Raw genomic sequence first — 19,962 nt, forward strand, 5'->3', positions numbered from 1 at the left:
ATCGTGGAAAGAGGAGACATCACTGTCGAAAGAGTGGCCTCTGCAGACAATATCGCTGATCCACTTACTAAGCCCTTGCCAGGACCATTATTTGACAAACATCGCGAAGCAATGGGTCTACGTAGTATGACTAGTTGGCTATAGGGCAAGTGGGAGATTGAAAGAGTGGGCGCCCAGTGAGCCAACTTGTGGCTAAGGGTTTTGATGACTCTTTGTATAAACAATCTTTTGTTTAATATAATTTACACTTTTATTAATGGCAATGACTTTATCTTTCTTCATATTGTTATATTGTGATATACTATTGTTGTTTTGATAAAGACCTTGAATATACTATAATGTATGTAAGATGTGGTAGAACATGGAGATGTCTATCATGAAACACATCTTATAGTCACTGTGTATTCTAAACCGTTCCTAGTCGATTGAGCCGTCCGATAATAAGGATAAGGATCGCTCGAGTTTGAGACTAGCTTTTGCGATGCAGAGTACCACGTTTCATTGGTAAGGAACATAGAGATGTTCGAAGCATGCAAATGGATATTCATACGATGAATGATCGAACTACCCTATCCGGACTTTCCAAGTGGTTATCACTTATCGAGTGGATAAAGTCCGCGGTTTTGGTTGTACACCATTAGTCCTTTCTACTTGAAACATCATTGAGACTCTATATGCTAGTACTGTGCTTTGACTCGTTTACCGACTCTATTGGGGTCATCAGGTGTCAGGATTGGGTACAGTTACAACACATATAGGAGTCGATGCTTTGTTGTCAAGGATTCACCACATACTTGCGAGTGTGGATATCCTATGCGATCTGAGGAGATATTAGTGTGACGAATCTCTGGCCAGAGTACATGATGTGTTTTAAGAAATGGTTTCTTAGTAGCACATGCGATGTCACTATTTGATCTTCAAGATGTATTGCATAGTTATCGAATCTCGAGCGACTCTTGATTTACCAATGGTTGTTGATTCGATCGGGATATATGGATGAAGGGACCATACTGTACGCTAACCAAAATCTATTGGTTCTTGCAGGCACTATCAGTGATACCTAGGGAATCATGGGGCGATGTTGCTAGGCGCTCTTACCATGATTCGATGGGCAAGTCGGAAATTGTTGTTCCGAGTCACAAGGAGTTGTGAGCCCACGGCTAGCTGTATCCCTGAAACATTGAGGGTCACACAGAGTAATGGATTTTTAATCCCCGTTGAGATAGTTAAATTTAAAGAGTTAAATTTAATGAACAAAGAAGTTGGACTTCTTATTTAAGAGTAGAGGAGTAAGATTTCCTAAAATGACATAGGGATGGGCATTTTTGGAAACCACTGAATTCAGATTCAGAAAAATTTATCTTGACTTTAAAAGGTGCAGAAATGGTTTCTGTACACATTGGTGAAATCGGTTTATCAATCGGAGTCATGATGAATTTTATATTAATTTCTGAACATGCGGGCTTTGCTTGTCGGGCTTGAACTTATGACTAATGGGCCCTAAGCTGTTAGCAGCCTACATTATAAATAAGTTATTGCAGTACAGAAATTACACACAACAGGTCACAAAATTATTTTCGAAAAACCCTAATTTTATTCAGTGTGGCCGCCGCCCCCCTCCCCTCTGCTCGGAAAAATCCAGTCTGTGAATTTTGAATTATAGTCTGGTTTAACGGATCAAATTCATTAATTCTCTTCGTAGAAACTTCTGATAGATTTTCTAGTGCAATCTATCAGAGGGATTAATTATCCGTTCGTGGACCTGATTGAAGAACAGTTCGTCCATCAGTTCTAGGGATATACAACAAGAGCAGAGCAATCTGTTGGTGTCCATAATCTTGCTTCGAGATTGGAGGTAAAAATTTATAATTGTTATTTAATTTTTACACACACAATTTAATCGTTAAGTTTTGATACCCATTATGGAATCGTTCCATATAAAATTTTTAAACTTCCGCTGCACCGGGTATCAATTCTGATTGATCTGATCGCCCCGTTCTCCAACACCCTGGGCCCGATCTATGATCTTGTTTCTTGACCTGAGTGTTTTGGTACCCAGTTCACTTGCATACATGCACGTATAATACCGTTTACTCATACTCTCGTACTGAGCGTTTTATGCTGACGTCCCGTACATTGTTTCTGGACACCCTATTCCATGGGCAGGTTTGCGGTTGGATGAGGCGGGTGGTTCCAGGAGGATTTAGGCTTTGGAGGGCCAGTAATGATGTCTAACTTTACTGTTTCATGTATTTGGGATAATACATTTAAATTCGATATGGTTGTATAATAATTATGTTTTCTTAAGGATTTAATTATGGATTCCGCTGTTATTTTTGATTATTTGATTTGTTAAGTTAAATGTATGCTTAAGCTTCTGATTAGTAGGTGATCACGTCGAGGGTCACTAAAGAGAGTCACCTCTTGATGCGACGGCCCAGCGTGCTACATGCCATGGCGCCTTGACTGAGCAGTCTTCTGGATAGGTTTTCCAGTGCCCATCATTTTACATATCCATGCATGGTATATGTATATTCGTACTTCTGTACTGAGCGTTTTATGCTTACGTCCATAATTTTTGTGTTGGACACATTATTCTATGTGGCAGAGCTTAGATTGGACGTACACGAAGGTAGCGGTCGTTGAGCTGCAGTGGTTCCTTGGTTTTGCCTGTTTTTATATTAGGTTATTAGTTTATGATTTTAGTTTTTTCCATTCGATGGGGTTGAAAAATATTATTCGATTTTAGCCTGGTTGTTTTGCCGGTGATTTGTATTTATGGCTTAAGTTTCTGCTAAAATAAATTATTTACGTTTTAAATTGCATGCTTAATACTCTATTGGTAGTTGATTCCGGTCTGGATCACTAAAATAAACGAGGTGAAAAATCAAGTTAAGTGTTGAGACACACTTAAACTAATATTTGCACGATGTGAATATTTATATATATATATATATGACATACGCTTCTAAAAGGATGAAGAATCATATCGTAGCATGTGTTTCATACCACGTGTGCTGAAGTGACCATCTATATAATGAATAGATGAGTCTCAGCTCATTGTGTGAGATCAATAGGTTTAAATACAAACCTAATCTTATACCCTTAAGACTTTCAATGATTTCTTTAAATTTTATTTAGTGTTGCTACTTTATCATGATACCAATAACTATGGATGATTCGGTAATGCGGTATGTTAGAGTAGGTGCCCGTCGAGCCAAGTGTTGGCCGATGGTCCTTGAGAGAACTCTTATATGACAATCTTTATTTTAATAATATTTGACATTATTTAATTTGGCACACCTTTATCTGTATACCCATGCTAGCTGTAGTGAACCTGCATGGAATCACCTACTAACTGGTAACTAATAGCATGCATTAAACTTAATACAACAAAATACTTAACAGAGTAAAATATGCGGAAACATAATCCATAAATTACATATCAGCTTAGTAAAATATATCCAGGCTTAATACTGTAGTGATACAACCATATCGAAAAACTTAAAAGTAAACATTATACAGCTATATCGAATCCTGCTGTATAATAAACTCCTCAAGGCTCCTGCTCCCTAGTCCTGCCTTGAAATACCAGCTCCGTCCATCCTGCGACCTACCCCATGGAATAGGGTGTCCAAGATAACAACTAGGACGTGAGCGCTAACGCCCAGTACATATACATGAGTAAACATATGTATATATAGTGCATGCAACATGATTACTGGTAAAGGGTGATCTGAAAAGTCATGCTCAGTACCGGCACCACATGAGTGCTGCCACCGCACGGATCAACCTCTGGGTGCAAACACACTCGTCAAGTACACCAGAGTAGTCAGACATAAATGTCCCCGCCGTCGCGGTACTCTCAGTGACAAACTATCTAGTATAGAGCTGAGCGGCTCTATAATCAGGTATATCAAGGTATAGGCTCAACGTGTATATGCACATGACATATGAATATAGAAATCGGTAAATCATATATCATGCCATATAATAATGCCAAATAAATGCAACATATAAACATGTATACTCGCTGGAAATCTCAGTCAATGTGCACGTACCTCTAGGCTAGTTCAAGTATAGTAGATCCTAGGTTCCAAGCCTATATTCAAAAGTTCACCGTATCACTACATAAGTTCTATAAGCCTTAACTAAGCTAATAAGTACTCCCAAAACTTAAATAGATTCCCGAACCATACCTTCGTCCGTAGATAGCCCTTTGGAGTCGCTGGTCCCGGATGACTATAACCACACCTTGGTTATTCTAGAACCTCGATTATAACCGATAGGGCTCTCAAGTGTATAACTCACACTATAAAACTGGAGAAGGAAACTCCAAAATTTGTAATTCAAATTGAAATCGAACGAGTCCTATTTATAGGAAAATTTCTTGTCGAGTTCGGGCCCTCCGAACTGGGGTTCGGATCGTTCGATCCAACTCACTGCCTGCATGCGAGACACTTGGACCGTCTGATCACCACTTCGGGTCGTCCGAAGTGTCCTAAATTTGACACTTGTCAAAAACCATGGCTGAGTAATCCTGCCTACTTGGCACAGGTGAAGTTCGGGCCGTCCGATCCTACTTCGGATCGTCCGAACTTGCCTTAACTCCGAAGTCAACAAGCTCACCTTCGGAGCCCCCGGTGTGCTGAGTTCGGGCCGTCCGAAGTCCTCTTCGGACCGTCCGAACTGGCTCAGAAAATGAAAATCCAATTATTGATTCTGAAGTTTGATTAAGCCTCGAAATTGGTTAATTACCAACCCTTAATCATGTTTAACATATTATTATCTTAAAATAGAATCTGGGTTACTACATTCTCCCCACCTTTAGATGTTTCGTCCGCGAAATAAAATCTAAAGACAAATCAAGATAACAATATGAAACATCAAACCATGTTTTATGACAACAATTGTAATTACATCTTTACATGGTAATCAAAAATACACAGCAAACAACTCAGGATATTCTGCTCTCATATGGCTCTCGGTTTCCCAATTTGCTTCTTCAACGCCTCGGCGCTGCCACTGTACCATCACAAGTGGTATAGTCTTGTTCCGAAAAATTTTCTCCTTCCTGTCTAGGATACGGAGTGGTCGTTCAACATACGACAGATCTGGCTTTAGCTGAACATCAGTAGATTGAATTACATGTGATTCATCAGCTATGTACTGTCGAAGTAACGACATATGAAAAACATTATGTATACTGGAAAGAGATGGCGGTAACGCCAAACGATAAGCAACATCTCCAATCTTCTCCAGTATCTGGAAAGGCCCAATGAAACGAGGTGACAACTTGCCTTTCACACTGAATCTCATCACCTTCCTGAAAGGTGATACTCGTAGGAACACATATTCCCCAGGCTCAAACTGCAATGGCCTGCGATGAATATTAGCATAACTGGCTTGTCTATCTTGAGCAGCTTTGATCCCTCGCTTGATCAAATCTACCTTATCTACAATCTGCTGCACCAACTCAGGACCCTCAACTTGTCGTTCTCCGACTTCATCCCAGAATAACGGAGTACGACACCGTCGACCATACAATGCCTCGAAAGGTGCTATATCAATACTACGATGATAACTGTTATTGTAGGAAAATTCGATCAAAGGTAATTGATCCCGCCAAGATAAGCCAAAGTCCATGACAGAAGAACGTAGCATATCTTCCAACGTATGAACCATTCGCTCTGACTGCCCATCAGTCTTCGGATGATATGCAGTGCTCAAACTCAGAGTGGTACCCAAAGCCTGGTGAAAACTACCCCAAAAACATGAGGTAAATCGCGGGTCTCTATCACTAACTATACTCACTGGAATCCCATGTAATCGCACTATCTCCTGGACATATAAGCGTGCCATGCGATTATAAGAATATTCCTGGTTGTAAGGAATAAAGTGTGCTGATTTCGTCAAACGGTCAACAACAACCCAGATAGCATCACACTGACGTGAAGTTATAGGCAAGTGAGTAATAAAATCCATAGTCACGTGCTCCCACTTCCATTCGGGAATCTCAAGACTCTGCAGTAATCCACCTGGTCGTCGGTGTACAGCCTTAACCTGTTGACAAACCAAACATCTCGAAACAAATTGATACATACTCCTCTTCATCCCTTTCCACCAGAATCTAGTTCGCAAGTCCTTATACATTTTCATGCTTCCAGGATGAACTGATAATCGAATTCTGTGAGCTTGAGAAAGAATATCGTTTCTGAGTTCCACAACATCAGGTACAACCACTCGATTAGATAAGCACATTAATTCATCTGCCTGAAAATGGAATCCAGTGAAAGAGTGGGTGCCCAGTGAACCAACTTGTGGCTATGGGCTTTGATGACTCTTTGTACAAACGATCTTTTGTTTAATGTAATTTACACTTTTATTAATGGCAATGACTTTATCTTTCTTCATATTGTTATATTGTGATATACTATTGTTGTTTTGATAAAGACCTTGAATATACTATAGTGTATGTAAGATGTGGTAGAACATGGGGATGTCTATCATGAAATACATCTTATAGTCACTGTATATTCTAAACTGTTTCTAGTCGATTGAGCCGTCCGATAATAAGGATAAGGATCGCTCGAGTTTGAGACTAGCATTTGCGATGCGGAGTACCACGTTTCATTGGTAGGGAACATGGAGATGTTCGAAGCATGCAAATGGATATTCATAGGATGAATAATCGAACTACCCTATCCGGACTTTCCAAGTGGTTATCACTTATCGAGTGGATAAAGTCCACGGTTTTGGTTGTACACCATTAGTCCTTACTACTTGAAACATCATGGAGACTCTATATGCTAGTACTGTGCTTTGACTCGTTTACCGACTCTATGGGGGTCATCAGGTGTCGGGATTGGGTACAGTTACAACACATATAGGAGTCGATGCATTGTTGTCAAGGATTCACCACATACTTGCGAGTGTGGATATCCTATGCGATCTGAGGAGATATTAGTGTGACGAATCTCTGGCCAGAGTACTTGATGTGATTTAAGAAATGGTTTCTTAGTAGCACATGCGATGTCACTAATTTGATCTTCAAGATGTATTGCATAGTTATCGAATCTTGAGCGACTCTCGATATACCAATGGTTGTTGATTCGATCGGGATATATGGATGAAGGGACCGTACTGTACGCTAACCAAAATCTACTGGTTCTTGTAGGCACTATCAGTGATACCTAGGGAATCATGGGGCGATGTTGCTAGGCTCTTTACCATGATTCGTTGGGCAAGTCGGAAATCGTTGTTCCGAGTCACAAGGAGTTATGAGCCCACGGCTAGCTGTATCCCTGAACCATTGAGGGTCACACAGTGTAATGGAGTTTTAATCCCCGTTGAGATAGTTAAATTTAAAGAGTTAAATTTAATGAATAAAGAAGTTGAACTTCTTAAATAAGTGTAAGGGAGTAGGATTTCCTAAAATGACATAGGGATGGACATTTTTTGGAAATCACTGAATTCGGATTCAGGAAAATTTATCTTGACTTTAAAATGTGCAGAAATGGTTTCTGTGCACATTGGTGAAATCGGTTCATCAATCGGAGTCACGATGAATTTTATATTAATTTCTGAACATGCGGGCTTTGCTTGTCGGGCCTCAACTTATGACTAATGGGCCCTAAGGTGTTAGTGGCCTGCATTATAAATAAGTTATTGCAGTACAGAAATTACACACAACTGGTCATAATTTGAGAGACAGAAAATCGAAAACCCTAGCTCTCTCTCAAAAGAAATTCGGCCGCCCCCCTCCCTTCTCTGCGTGAGAAATTCCGGTCTGTGATTTTGAATTGCAGTCTGGAATAGCGAATCAAATTCGTTTATTCTCTTCGTAGAAAACTTCTGATAGATTTTCTAGTGCAATCTATCAGAGGGATTAAACCTCCATTCGTGGACCTGATTGAAGGAGTTCATCAGTTCCTGGGAGAGACAACAAGAGCAGAGAAATCTGTTGGAGTCCAATAATCTCGATTCGAGATTGAAGGTAAAAATTACATAACAGTTATTTAATTTTTACACACACAAATAATTTAATCGTAAAAGGATTGATACCCACACTATGGAATTGTTCCATACAAAATTTTAAACTTCCGCTGCACCGGGTATCAATACCGATTAATCTGAGAGCCGCGGTTTTTCCAACAGTGGTATCAGAGCCAGGTTGCTCAGATCAAACGATTAAATTAATCGATTGTACAAAAATTTTTGAGTCTTGGTTTTTTAAAACAAAATAAATATTTTAAATAAAAAAAAATTTCGGGAAAAACCCGGGCAGCGATTGGATCGCTGCCCGGTGGGACAGCGACGGTCGCTGCCCCGGGCGGCGCACGGCGATGCCCAAAGGGGGCGCACAGCGCCGCCCAGGGGCGGCGCTCAGCGCCGCCAGGGCAGCGCTCGGCGCTGCCCAGGGGCGGCGCCAGGCGCCGCCAGGGCAGCGATTGTCGCTGCCCTAAAGGGGCAGCCGGGCTGCCCCGTCCCGCGCCCACGGGTGCGGGCCAGCCCGGGAGTGTCCCAGGCGGCCCGCGGGAAAAATTATTTTTTTATTTAAATTAATTTTAATGTGTTAAAATTTTATTTTTGGTCCGGTCAAAAATTGTTTTTGATTGGTTCACGAGGCATCGGATCGAATTGTTCGAGTTAGAAAATTTTAAAATTGATTTTTGGATAAATTTGAATTTTTGGAAAATTTTAATATTTTATCCTTAAATTGAATTTTGAAATCAATTATTTTTGGTACAATTGATGATAAGATTTGATCTTATGTATATATTAAGTAAAATATGATTTTATCTATAAAATTAGATTCTGTAGATAAAATATGATTTTATTTAATAAAAGGTAAAATATGATTTTATATGTAAAATATGATTTTATCCTGTTTAAATTTAAATTGTCATATGCATGATATCCAATAAATTAATTTTGAATTAAATGTTATTGGATAAGGATGATCGATTGCCATGACCAATTTTGTAGGTGTATGTTAGGAATTTACATTTGTTTTATTGTTGTTGGTTTTATTAATGGGCCTGGTTTATGGCCCAATATGAATGTCATATGTAATAAAAGTGGGCTTGGTTTATGGCCCGTTCCCACCCCTAAAATGTATCCCCTACTTGTCATTGCTATTTATTGTAAATACATTAGATTTAGTGGGAGATCAAGATTTGAAGATGGTGGGCCCAGCAGACAATAAAGACGAAGAAATGTAAATTGGAAGCTAATGTAATAGGATTGCATTGCATACTGCATATTACCTAGGATTGGACTAAGACTCGTGATTGGCAACCACGAGTCAATTAGAAATGGAATCGATCATCCTATATATAATATATGATATTATGATTGTATGCATGTTTTAGACATAATTGTATGAATCCGGCAAGCATACAATAAATTGAAAAATGATGAGACAAATTTTCATAATTAAAAATCCCTCATTTTAAATATGATTTAAAATTGATATCAAGATAAATAAAGGAAATTTAAATTTGTTTAAATGTTCCTACCTTCCATCAACGGTCAATGTATGTGATGCTACCCGCGGATACGGTCCGGCTCATATTATTGGGGGGGCCCGTCCGTCGAAAAGCTGTACATTGGATCGACACATGTTGTAAGTTGGGTGGAACTCCCATGGGATCGGCTCATATTATTGGGGGATCCACATGGCGACCGTCCATCACAACTTAATATTGATGGGTCATCTTGACATGTCACTATAAACGGCGTCATATTATTGGGCCCTTATTGGACATGAGGTAAATACATGGGGGTTGCTTTGGAAGCAATTGGGCTCTACCTTTTGAGAATTATGGTTGGCTGATATTATTCGGGACCATAAGTTTGTCAATTGGACTCCATGTTCTCACTAAGGAAAAAGTTTCCCGTTTTCACTAGAGGGTAGTGAAATCGTTAAAATAGTGGGAGTGAGATTCATAAAATTAAATTCGCCTATTTTATGTCTTAGTAAATTGCTTAAACAATCATTGATATATGTCTGTTTTTCTTTTCAGTATTTCATACAATGAATTCGCGTAATCCATTATTCTCGATCCTCGAACAAAACAAGTTGACTGGCGCAAACTATACGGAATGGTTCCGGAAGTTGAAGATTGTCTTGACTTCGGAGAAGATGCTCTACGTGTTAGAGAAATCACCTCCAAAGGAAGCACCAGCTGACGTAAGTCCGGAGGAATTGGCCAAACTTGATGCATGGTGGGACCATGACATCAAGACCAAATGTTATATGCAAGCCTCGATGTCTGATGAACTCCAGAGGCGATTTGAGGACACCGTGAATGCTGCTGACATTCACGCTCAACTCAAGGAACTTTTTGGGGCTCAATCGAGGGCTGAAAGGTTCGCTACTGTTAAGGAGCTAATGACGTGTCGCATGCGTGAAGGGACTTCGGTCCGTGATCATGGGGTATGAGTGATTTGGCTCATACAGAAGTTAGCAACTCTTGATTTGGTGTTGGAGCATGAACTCAATGTGGATTTACTGCTTCTGTCTCTTCCTTCTTCGTTTGACGGATTTGTGGTAAATTTTAATATGAACAAGATAGAGGCCACCCTTGAAGAGATGGTCAATATGCTTGTGACATATGAATCCACACTAAAGAAGGATAAACCAGCTTTCTTGGTGGGCTCCTCATCTTCTGCTAAGAAGGGGCCAAGTACGAAGGGTAAGAAACGTTCTGCCCCACCCAAGAAAGTCGAACCCGAGAAGAAGCACAAGACAAAGGCTTCAAACAATGGAAAATCCAAGGATGTTTGCCATTACTGCAAGAAGCCCGGTCATTGGAAGCGCAACTGCAAGGAATATCTAGAGCAGTTGGGAACTGCAAAGGGTATGTTCTATATTGAAATAAACATTTCACTTAATACTACTTCTTGGGTATTGGATACCGGATGTGGATCTCACATTTGCAATGATTTGCAGGTGATGACAAGAAGTCGCAGGCTTAGAATGGGTGAGACCCAGCTGAGGCTCGGGAATGGTTCCAGAGTTGAAGCTACAGCCATTGGAGATGTTTGTTTAATTTTGCAGAACGGTTTTAAGTTATTTTTAAGAGATGTTTTATTTGTTCCGGATTTAATTAAAAACATTATTTCTGTTTCTATGCTAGATAGAGATGGTTATTCTTGCAATTTTGTGAATGGGATTTGCAATATTTACAAGAATGAATGTTTGATTGGAAATGGACAACTTGAAAACGATCTATACAACTTAAAACTAAAAGACGTTCCAATAAATTATGTTGATAAACCGGCGACAACAAACAAAAGGAAAATCGATAGTCAAAACCCGGCAAACCTTTGGCACGCTAGACTAGGTCATATTTCCTCAAGGAGGATGAACAAGCTAGTGGGAGAGGGCATGTTTGATATGTCTGATATTAACTCTCTACCTACTTGTGAATCCTGCCTAAAAGGGAAAATGACTAAATCTCCTTTTAAGGGGAAACCTGAGCGTAGTCAAAATCTGTTGGATTTGATCCATACAGATGTTTGTGGTCCATTTAGAGTTGGGACTCAACATGGCCACACCTACTTCATTACCTTTACTGATGATTATTCAAGGTATGGGTATTTATATTTAATGAAATATAAGTATGAAGCATTTGAAAAGTTCAAAGAATTCAAGGCTGAAGTAGAAAACAAGCTAGGTAAAAGTATTAAAGCACTTCGATCGGATCGAGGTGGAGAATACTTAAGTACCAAGTTTTTGGACTATCTAAAAGAGAATGGGATTCTCTCTCAGTGGACTCCTCCTATGACACCACAGCTTAATGGTGTATCGGAGCGTCGTAATCGAACTTTGTTGGACATGGTTCGATCCATGATGAGCTTCACTGAGATTCCACCTTCGTTTTGGGGCTATGCGCTTGAAACGGCGGTAACAACGTCCACACTAAAGCAGTGGACAAAACACCATACGAGTTATGGAATGGCAAAGCTCCTAAGTATTCGTACTTAAGGATTTGGGGATGTCCTGCTTACGTGAAGCAGACACTGGGAGATAAGTTGGATAGTCGATCCAGCTTATGTTATTTTGTAGGGTATCCGAAGAATTCAATCGGATATTATTTCTATTATCCTGCTGAAACAAAGGTGTTTGTTTCTAGGAATGCCACCTTCTTGGAGAAGGAGTTCTTATTGGATAAGAAAGGCGAGATGATGGAACTCGAAGAAGTTCGAGAAGAACCCGAAATACAAAATAACGATCCTACGCCTCAGGAACCATTACTGGACACGCCTGAACCTAGAAGATCCGCGAGGACTTCTAGACCTCCTGTTCGATATGGTCTTCTTCTTGAAGGGGATCAAGATGAACCCGACATTGGATGTGATCCAAGAAACTTCAAGGAAGCAATTTCTGATGCGGATTCAAATTTATGGCTTGAAGCTATGCAGTCTGAATTGGATTCAATGCATACAAACCAAGTTTGGTCTTTAGTAGATCCTCCTGATGGAATTGTTCCAATAGGGTGTAAATGGATCTACAAGAGAAAGCTTGGGCCTGATGGTAAGGTATTGACCTACAAGGCGCGATTGGTGGCGAAAGGTTACACTCAAAGACAAGGAGTTGACTATGATGAAACTTTTTCACCAGTTGCAATGTTCAAGTCCATAAGAATCCTTATTGCCATAGCTGCATGGTATGACTATGAGATATGGCAAATGGATGTGAAGACTGCTTTTCTTAATGGAGACATTAAGGAAGAAATCTATATGAAGCAGCCAGAGGGGTTCACATCCATGGGAAGCGAGCATAAGGTATGCAAGCTTCAGAGATCAATTTATGGTCTAAAACAAGCATCAAGAAGTTGGAACCAGAAATTTGATGAAACAATAAAAGATTTTGGTTTCATCAAGAACCCGGAGGAACCGTGCGTGTACAAGAAAGTAGTTAAGGATGCTGTGACATTCTTAGTACTTTATGTTGATGACATCCTACTCATTGGGAATGATGTAGGGATGTTGCAGTCAACAAAGATATGGTTATCAGGTAGATTCTCGATGAAGGATTTGGGTGAGGCATCCTACATTCTTGGGATACAGATCTATAGAGATAGATCTAAGAGAATGATAGGACTCACTCAATCAACCTACATCGACACCATATTGAAACGGTTTTCAATGGATGGGTCCAAGAGAGGACATCTACCCATGTGTCATGGAGTTTCTCTATCCAAGTCTATGTGTCCCAAGACGGATGAAGAGATAGAGAAAATGACACATGTACCATATGCGTCAGCCATAGGTAGTATCATGTATGGGATGATATCTACCAGACCGGATGTAGCATTTGCTCTGAGTGTCACGAGCAGATATCAGGCTAATCCTGGTCAAATGCATTGGAAAGCCGTGAAGGACATTCTTAAGTACTTACGAAGGACTAAGAATATGTTCATGGTATATGGAGGACGAGATCTGAAATTGGAAGGCTATACCGACTCTAGCTTCTAAAGTGACGTGGATGACTCGAAGTCAACCTCTGGATTTGTGTTCATGCTCAATGGCGGTGCTGTCTCTTGGAAGAGTTCCAAGCAGGACACCACAGCGGATTCCACCACTGAGGCAGAATACATTGCAGCATCAGCTGCTGCTAAAGAGGCCGTTTGGATGAGGAAGTTCGTCCAAGAGTTGGGCGTCATTCCTGAATTTGTTGGTCCAGTCCCGGTGTACTGTGACAACACGGGTGCCGTTGCTCAAGCAAAGGAACCAAGGTCTCATCAAAGATCCAAACACGTACTGAGGAAATACCACATCATCCGGGAGATTGTGGAAAGAGGAGACATCACTGTCGAACGAGTGGCCTCTGCAGACAATATCGCTGATCCGCTTACTAAGCCCTTGCCAGGACCATTGTTTGACAAACATCGCGAAGCAATGGGTCTACGTAGTATGACTAGTTGGCTATAGGGAAAGTGGGAGATTGAAAGAGTGGGTGCCCAGTAAGCCAACTTGTGGCTATGGGCTTTGATGACTCTTTGTACAAACGATCTTTTGTTTAATGTAATTTACACTTTTATTAATGGCAATGACTTTATCTTTCTTCATATTGTTATATTGTGATATACTATTGTTGTTTTGATAAAGACCTTGAATATACTATAGTGTATGTAAGATGTGGTAGAACATGGGGATGTCTATCATGAAATACATCTTATAGTCACTGTATATTCTAAACTGTTCCTAGTCGATTGAGCCGTCCGATAATAAGGATAAGGATCGCTCGAGTTTGAGACTAGCATTTGCGATGCGGAGTACCACGTTTCATTGGTAGGGAACATGGAGATGTTCGAAGCATGCAAATGGATATTCATAGGATGAATAATCGAACTACCCTATCCGAACTTTCCAAGTGGTTATCACTTATCGAGTGGATAAAGTCCACGGTTTTGGTTGTACACCATTAGTCCTTACTACTTGAAACATCATGGAGACTCTATATGCTAGTACTGTGCTTTGACTCGTTTACCAACTCTATGGTGGTCATCAGGTGTCGGGATTGGGTACAGTTACAACACATATAGGAGTCGATGCATTGTTGTCAAGGATTCACCACATACTTGCGAGTGTGGATATCCTATGCGATCTGAGGAGATATTAGTGTGACGAATCTCTGGCCAGAGTACTTGATGTGATTTAAGAAATGGTTTCTTAGTAGCACATGCGATGTCACTAATTTGATCTTCAAGATGTATTGCATAGTTATCGAATTTTGAGTGACTCTCGATATACCAATGGTTGTTGATTCGATCGGGATATATGGATGAAGGGACCGTACTGTACGCTAACCAAAATCTACTGGTTCTTGTAGGCACTATCAGTGATACCTAGGGAATCATGGGGCGATGTTGCTAGGCTCTTTACCATGATTCGTTGGGCAAGTCGGAAATCGTTGTTCCGAGTCACAAGGAGTTGTGAGCCCACGGCTAGCTGTATCCCTGAACCATTGAGGGTCACACAGTGTAATGGAGTTTTAATCCCCGTTGAGATAGTTAAATTTAAAGAGTTAAATTTAATGAATAAAGAAGTTGGACTTCTTAAATAAGAGTAAGGGAGTAGGATTTCCTAAAATGACATAGGGATGGACATTTTTTGGAAATAACTGAATTCGGATTCAGGAAAATTTATCTTGACTTTAAAATGTGCAGAAATGGTTTCTGTGCACATTGGTGAAATCGGTTCATCAATCGGAGTCACGATGAATTTTATATTAATTTCTGAACATGCGGGCTTTGCTTGTCGGGCCTCAACTTATGACTAATGGGCCCTAAGGTGTTAGTGGCCTGCATTATAAATAAGTTATTGCAGTACAGAAATTACACACAACTGGTCATAATTTGAGAGACAGAAAATCGAAAACCCTAGCTCTCTCTCAAAAGAAATTCGGCCGCCCCCCTCCCTTCTCTGCGTGAGAAATTCCGGTCTGTGATTTTGAATTGCAGTCTGGAATAGCGAATCAAATTCGTTTATTCTCTTCGTAGAAAACTTCTGATAGATTTTCTAGTGCAATCTATCAGAGGGATTAAACCTCCATTCGTGGACCTGATTGAAGGAGTTCATCAGTTCCTGGGAGAGACAACAAGAGCAGAGAAATCTGTTGGAGTCCAATAATCTCGATTCGAGATTGAAGGTAAAAATTACATAACAGTTATTTAATTTTTACACATACAAATAATTTAATCGTAAAAGGATTGATACCCACACTATGGAATTGTTTCATACAAAATTTTAAACTTCCGCTGCACCGGGTATCAATACCGATTGATCTGAGAGCCGCGTTTTTTCCAACATCCAGATGTATTAACCCCATTGGCTAGACGTGCCAAACGCTGAGTCTTAACATCAGATATCTGAGCATCTCTGATCCGAGAATACAATGCTGGCTCAGATAGAATAGTATTCAATCAAATCCCATTTCTCCCTTTCCTGTGCTTGAGTGTAAAACTCAATGAACAACACTCTTGTATCATATGAGATATTTGATTAGTCTAAAGTACAGACAGTCTCACCTGCCGACTCAAGGCATCAGCAGTAAGATTAGCAGAACCTGGATGATATTTGATTTCACAATCATAATCCTTCAGAAGATCCATCCAGCGTCTCTGTCGCATATTCAACTCTGCCTAAGTGAATAAATACTTCAAACTCTTGTGATCCGTAAATATCTCAAATTTCTCGCCATAAAGATAATGCCTCCAAATCTTGAGTGCAAATACAATGGCGGCTAACTCGAGATCATGTGCTGGATAATTATTCTCATGCGTCTTCAACTGTCGAGAAGCATAGGAAATAACATGTCCATGCTGTGTAAGAACACATCCTAACCCCTGACCAGAGGCATCAGTATAGACAACATAACCTCCTGATCCAGAAGGTAGAGCTAACACAGGTGCAGTAGTAAGACGTCTACGCAGCTCGTGAAATGACTCCTCACAATTCGAGGACCATATCATCTTTCCGTGTAAGCTATGTCAAAGGCCTGGCCAACTGTGCAAAATTCTCGATGAACTGACGGTAATAACCCGCTAGACCCAAGAAACTTCGAATCTCAGCAACCGTCGTCGGACGAGACCAGTTCAGCACTGCCTCTATCTTACTTGGATCAACAGATATCCCTTCACTAGAAATTACATGACCGAGAAACACTACCCGATCAAGCCAGAATTCACACTTGCTTAATTTCGCATATAGCTGCTTATCTCGTAACGTCTGTAAAACAATCCTCAGATGTTGTGCATGCTCATCCTTTTCATGAGAATAGACAAGAATATCATCAATGAAGACGATGACAAATCTATCCAGATATTCTCGAAATACCTGATTCATCAGATTCATAAAGACTGCCGGTGCATTCGTCAAACCGAATGGCATCACCATAAATTCATAATGCCCGTATCTGGTCCTGAAAGCAGTCGTAGAAATATCTGAGTCTCGTACCCGCATCTGGTAGTATCGAGATCTCAAATCTATCTTCGATTAAACAGAATTACACTGTAATTGATCGAACAGATCATCAATCCGCGGCAAAGGATACTTATTCTTGATGGTGACACGATTCAACTGCCTGTAGTCAATACATAATCGCATCGATCCATCCTTCTTCTTGACGAACAAAACAGGTGCTCCCCACGGAGAAACACTCGGACGAATATATCCCTTATCAAGCAGATCCTGCAACTGCTGTTTCAATTCCCTCATCTCTGACAGTTCCAGACGATAAGGTGCTCGAGATATAGGCATAGTTCCTGGTACTAGATCAATACCAAATTCAACCTCTCGAACCGGAGGAAAAACAGGAATCTCATCAGGGAATAAATCAGGAAACTTGCTGGCAACCGATAACTGATCGATACACGGACTACTCGTGGACATATCAGCTGCATAGATGAGGTAGCCCTCCCCACCTGACTCTAAGACATGACATGCTTTCAAAGCCAAAACAAGTGGCATCGGAGGTCTCGCACCCTCTCCATAAAAGTACCAGCTATCACCCTCATCCGGATGAAACTGTGTCAGACGCTGATAACAATCCACAGTTGCGTGATACAAAGTCAGCATATCTATTCCCAAAATACAATCAAAATCTGTCATCGCTAGAATCATCAGATTAGCAGACAACACGTGACCCTCAAACTCTAGAAGGCAACCCATCACTAGACGCTTAGTCACTACCTCCTGCTCTAGCGGAGTAGATACAACTAAATTCATATCTAATGATACATAAGGTAATATATGTCTCTTAACAAAATGGCTAGAAATAAAGGAATGCGATGCTCCAGTATCAATTAAAACAAGTGCAGGAATACCACATAACAAAAAGGTACCTGCCAACATGCGATCGCTTCCCTCAGTAGCCTGGTCTTGAGACAGAGCAAACACCTGCCCTTGTGAGTGTGGACGGTAACCAGAAGAACTCTGTGGTGCTGGCTGCTGACGTGGAAAAGTAGAAGCCTGAGATCCAACCTGTGATCCCGATCCACTAGCAGAACCCATACGCTGAGGACAATATCTCCGAAGATGTCCCTGCTCACCACAAATATAACAAGCACCAGTAGCCTTCCGACATGAAGCTGCAGGATGTTTCCCTCCATAGTGGCTGCAAAATTCCTCCTTCTTCTTCTTCTTCCCGAAACGGAATTTAAGTAGATATCTTGATTCAAGCCTTGCAGAAAGATATCATACTTAGACGCATCACTGTCACTGATATGAGGACTGAAAGGTAGTAGATCAAGAAATCGTTGCTGATATTGATCAATAGTCATTGATCCTTGCCTCAAAGTAAGCAACTCCATCGATCGTGCCTGGCGAACAGCTGGAGGAAAATAAAATTTTTGAAACTGCTGACAGAAATCTCCCCAAGTCACCTGTCCTCTCTCAGTACGTGCCTGAGCAACCTTGGCATCCCACCAAAATCGTGCTCGATCCTCTAGAATGAATTCTAGAACTTCCAATTTCTGCTCCTCAGTGAAATCGAAAGCTCGAAAAGCACTCTCAAGTTTGGACATCCAACTTCTTGCTTTTTCAGGATTCTCGCCTCCCACCAAGGGTTTTGGTCCTACTTGCATGAACTTATTAATAGTGTAGCGACGTCTACCCTCATGAGGATGATACTGATCATCACGATGGCGATGATGACGATGTTGACCACCTCCCTGGTCAATACTACCGTGACTCTCGTCAGTCATATCCTGAAAAGAATTTTACATTAAAATCCCAAATGCGCAATAATTACTCAAGACTAAACTAAATCCCAAGTACTAATTCCCAAAATCTATGCATGCTCTGATACCAAAAATGTAGTTACCCTGCATGGAATCATCTACTAACTGGCAACTAATAGCATGCATTAAACTTAATACAACAAAACACTTAACAGAGTAAAACGTGCGGAAACATAATCCATAAATTACATATCAGCTTAGTAAAAATATCCAGGCTTAATGCTGTAGTGATACAACCATATCAAAAAACTTAAAAGTAAACATTATACAGCTATATCGAATCTTGCTGTATAATAAACTCCTCAAGGCTCCTGCTCCCTAGTCCTGCCTTGAACTACTAGCTCCGTCCAACCTGCGACCTATCCCGTGGAATAGGGTGTCCAAGATAACAACTAGGACGTGAGCGCTAACGCCCAGTACATAAACATGAGTAAACATATGTATATATAGTGCATGCAACATGATGACTGGTAAAGGGTCATCTGAAAAGTCATGCTCAGTACCGACGCCACATGAGTGCTGCCACCGCACGGATCAACCTCTGGGTGCAACCACACTCGTCAAGTACACCAGAGTAGTCAGACATAAATGTCCCTGCCGTCGCGGTACTCTCAGTGACAGACTATCGAGTATAGAGCTGAGCGGCTCTATAATCAGGTATATCAAGGTATAGGCTCAACTTGTATATGAACATGACATATGAATATAGAAAAGCGGTAAATCATATATCTGCCATATAATAATGCCAAATAAATGCAACATATAAACATATATACTCGCTGGCAATCTCAGTCAATGTGTACGTACCTCTAGGCTAGTTCATGTATAGTAGATCCTAGGTTCCAAGCCTATATTCAAAAGTTCACAGTAGCACTACATAAGTTCTATAAGCCTTAACTAAGCTAATAAGTACTCTCAAAACTTAAATAGATTCCCGAACCATACCTTCGTCCGTAGATAGCCCTTTGGAGTCGCTGGTCTCGGATGACTATAACCACACCTTGGTTATTCCAGAACCTCGATTATAACTGATAGGGCCCTCAAGTGTATAACTCACACTATAAAATTGGAGAAGTAAACTCGGAAATTTGTAATTCAAATTGAAATCGAACGAGTCCTATTTATAGGAAAATTTTTGGTCGAGTTCGGGCCCTCCGAACTGGGGTTCGGATCGTCCGATCCAACTCACTGCCTGCATGCGAGACAC

The sequence above is a fragment of the Henckelia pumila genome, chromosome 2, assembly GCF_033568475.1.
Source record: "Henckelia pumila isolate YLH828 chromosome 2, ASM3356847v2, whole genome shotgun sequence".
In the NCBI taxonomy this organism is placed as follows: Eukaryota; Viridiplantae; Streptophyta; class Magnoliopsida; order Lamiales; family Gesneriaceae; genus Henckelia; species Henckelia pumila.